At 56.7% G+C, this 3,837-nt stretch overlaps 1 protein-coding gene across 1 annotated transcript in view; it reads left to right on the top strand.

Moving 5' to 3' along the window:
• The window catches only part of LOC104497409 (voltage-dependent R-type calcium channel subunit alpha-1E-like), a gene marked incomplete at its 3' end in the record, with an annotated part of 36,685 nt that overhangs the window by 1,074 nt on the left and 31,774 nt on the right, over positions 1-3,837 (top strand). The gene's annotated exons all lie outside the window — the stretch shown is intronic.

Below are 3,837 nucleotides of genomic sequence, written 5' to 3'. Positions count from 1 at the left end.
CCACACCCCCCCCAAAAGCAGCTCTGGGAAGTGGCTGCCCTTCCCTGCAGCGGAGGGGAAGATGTGGAAAACCTCTGGCTGTGCCCCATGGCCCCTTTGGGTGCTGGTACAGGGGACTGCAATTTATCCCAGGGATCCCCTTCCTAGGGCTGGGTAGAAAGCACAGATCACCCCCCCCACACGCGCACACACACTCCTTCTCCTGCTTCTCCAATCCTTTCACACCACCCCACGCTCTTCTCTCCCCTCCCACCCTTCCTGCGGGTGCCCTGGCCAGTGCCCAGCACCGCAGCGCATAGCTTCCCATGAGCCTGGGCTTAGCACCCTGCCGCCCCCTGGGACCCTCCCTGGGCTTTGCCCGCACCAAGGAGCTGAGCTGATCCCGAAAACTTCAGCGTGGCCGTGCTGTGGCTTTAGGACCCTGCCCGTGCTCTTTTCTGCAGTGGTGATTACACGCAGCTCTCGCCACTGCTGCTTCCTCTCCCTGCAACTTGTTGGTGAAGTTGCTGGCTCCTCATTTGGGTAGAGCACTGGGGAGAGCTTGCCCTGGTGCGAAGCGGCAGTGCCTTGGCCTGGTGCAACAGGTACCTCGGGGAAACCCTCCAGCGAGAGGCAGGGATGCAGGGCACGTCGCCCACCCTGCTGAGCATCACCAGGGAAATAGTCTCTTTGCAGCTCTGATGCATCCGTTCAAGCCTCTGCCAGGCAGGACCTTGTCCCCTGCCTGGGGAGCTGCAAAGCCCCCAGGCTTGAGAGGTGACCTGGTGGTGACGGGGCAGCTCAGGGGGGCCGAATTCCCTGTGACATCCCTAAATCTGCCCCTGTGGGGTGGGTGGCTGCAGGGGCGTCAGTGCGGTGATGAGGATGGGGACGCAGCAGCTCAGCTCGGAGCCTTGCGGGGCAGTGGCCAGGCTGGCCTGCCTGCTGTTCCAGAATATGCCAAATTATTCATGTGCTTTTTCAGCACGGTGTGGGAGGGCCCTCGCCCCTTCAGCTTTCATTTGAAGCAAGAAGGAGCTGGGCGCTGGCCCGGCACTCCCTGCGTGGGCCAGGGTCCCGTGCCGGCATGATGTCTCATCTCCAGGCAGCTGCTGTCTCCTAGAGACTAGAGCTTCACCACCGCGTGGTATCAACTCCCCAGCATTATTCTCTGCTGGAATTTGCAATGCATGAGGGAGATGGGCTCATCTTATGTTTTTTTCTAGAAGTGACATATCCCCATGTGAGTGCTGGGAAAACGGGTGTGCTCTAGGCGCAGGAGCTGAGCATCCCTGGCCGCCTGCCACGTCTTTCTAAGAAACTCACCCACCCCGCAGCTCCTCTGCACCGCTTGAGCTCTCGAGGGCTTGGGGATGGACGAGGCATTTTGGTGATGAGTGTGGTGAGGTTGGCCAGCCAAGTTGTTTCCGTCCTTGTAGTTGTAGCCTGGCACGTGCAGCTGGTGCCTTTTGGTAGGGCCAGGGAAAATGTATGAGCATCTCGGCTGCCTGGCCCGGAGCCTGTGGCATCGCCTCTGTGCGAGGGCGAGGGTGGTTTGGGGAGGCAAGCATCGGATTTTGGCCACGGTCACTGAAGCTGCTGCCCTTGGGAAAGAGGTGGCCAGTCCTGGAGCTGCAGGTCGGCATGGGCACAGCACCGCAGAGAGCTGAAGGCGCCGGGGTGGTGTGCGGGGAGGAGTGGAGGCTCTTCTTCATCCAGCTCCAGTTGACTAGGTAATAGGGCTAAAAATAACTGGTGATTCAGGCCTGTATATCTGCTGGGTAACTGTATAATTATAACCAGCAGCCTCTGCAGTTTGGCTTCCCGGTGTAAATAGGGATGATGCACAGAGGGGAAGAAGGAGAAATACGAGAAACCGGGATTGAGATGAAGCTCCATGGGAAGATGAATCTTTGCCGAGTTCCTTGCTGGGAAACCCAATGCGTTACCTCTGCTGGAGCTGCTCTTTTTACTGGTCCTGCCCAAAACGTGAGGCAGCTGTAGGAACATCTACTCCTCCTTCAGAAACACGGCCTCGTCCTGCCTGCTCTCCTCCTGCTGATGGCCAGGCTTTAGCCCTGATTTTATTTGTTTAGCTGCCGGGGAAGCTGCAATTCAGTTAGCGCACGAGATGGGCTGTAGCTCATCGATATCTGCTCCGTTCTTCATCTGCTTAATCACATTTAACCTGGATAAGATCCCATCCCAGAAAGGCCAGATGACACTGTGTGACTCCGGTCTGTCCTCCAGCTGCAGGTGCGCACCGGACACCGTGCCTGTCCCCCGAGTTTGGCAGGGGAGAGGGATGTCCATCACTCCTCTGGGGACCTGGCTATTCCCTGTAGCGAGGGCTTTTCCTTACCTCGCCCTCTTTGAGGACCAGATCTTGTGCTGGGCTGGCCAAGAGCGGCAGAGGTGTCAGCAAAGCCCCCGGCCCAGCCCGCGCTGGCCTTTTGCTCCATGGGATGTACACCCAGGTTTGTCTGAACTGTGGTGTTCTTGAGGACTCCTGCTTCGACCCGGGCACCTCTGGTGCTGCGTGGACACTGCCCCTCCGGGACGCTGGCAGAGTTACGCTCACTTGGTCAAGCATCTTCTGCCCCTTCACTTCTATCCAGCCAAGATTTTGGCAGGTCTTGTGGGAAGAGCTGTGCCATGTCGTGCCATCCTTGGGCAGCTCCTTGCTTGCACTAATGAAGAATGTCGCTGTTTTCTTTTTTTTCCCTCGAAGGCTGTTTTCTGTGCCCTTCATTCATCAGATTTTAAAATGGGGCTTTTTTCGGGGAGGGGCGAGTAGGTGTAATGGCAGGTCCATCTTTTTGACAGCCAGGGAGAGCGAGGCTGCCTGTCAGATGGTGAATTTAAACAGAGGCAGCTGTTGTCATGGTGACGCCAAGTTGCATCCTGTCGCTGTGGCAACCAAAGTTAAAAAACTGATGTTAAGGCAGGAAAATCACATGATGTGCTTCTTTTTTGTTTAAAAAAAAAAAAAGATTTGATTTCTAGATTTTAAGCGCAGGGTGAGGTGGGGGAGAAGGAGACACTTCTCCACGGAGCTGCTTGCACGTGGCAGGCAGGCACCCGCGTCCCTGCGGAGCAGCAGCCGTGCAGGCATCTCTGCTCCAACCAGCTCCTGGCTGGCACTGTGTTCGGTTTAGCACCCAGTGGAGACCAGACAGCCCCGTTCTGGAGTTGTAAGCAGTGACATTTATGGCTGCAGATAGCGAGCAGAGTCTCCCCAGTTGAGGCATGTCCATGCAGTAACGTTTAGGTAGGCTGAGCATCTTGTCAGCTCCAGCAAAGCTGGGAATGGATGGGCTGGGAGCGTTGGATGTTAGGGCACGGGGATGGGGACAGCCCTGGGCAGCCACAGGTGTACAGCTGCTTGAAGTCACTGGATAGCCTTATTTGCTGAGACAAGATCCCTCATGTCCTTGAGGACAAGACAGGGAGGTGCTGTAGGGCTGGGGAGCTCCAGAGTTGAGTTAGGACTACGTGTGGTCTTTGCTCCATTTGGTGTTTTGGGTTTCTCTTAGAGAACAGCCGTGGAGAGGAGGAGCTCGCTTTCCGGCTGGGGCATGAAGCTGAGAGGAGTGGGGTCAGAGCATCCTAGGAATGGGGATATTGAAGAGGCGGGTCTCTCTTCTCATCGTGCCGTGTCTGTGTGGAGCAGGAAGTGGTGAGGTGATGAAGTCTATAGATATAGAATCTGAAGCTCCCTCTCACTGACACCTGGGGAGTGGGCAGAGCCCCTCAGTGTAGCGGTTCCTGGGGAAAGCCTGGGAGATGGTGGGAAATGGAGACTTAAGTTTCTAGGAGATGTTGGTGCTGGGCTGGCGGATGCAAGCAGGGCAAGCG

Source organism: Buceros rhinoceros, unplaced genomic scaffold (assembly GCF_000710305.1).
Source record: "Buceros rhinoceros silvestris isolate BGI_N320 unplaced genomic scaffold, ASM71030v1 scaffold14407, whole genome shotgun sequence".
NCBI classification, from domain to species: Eukaryota; Metazoa; Chordata; class Aves; order Bucerotiformes; family Bucerotidae; genus Buceros; species Buceros rhinoceros.
Note: the sequence above shows the minus strand (reverse complement) of the source record. Positions and strands in the feature narration are given on the sequence as shown.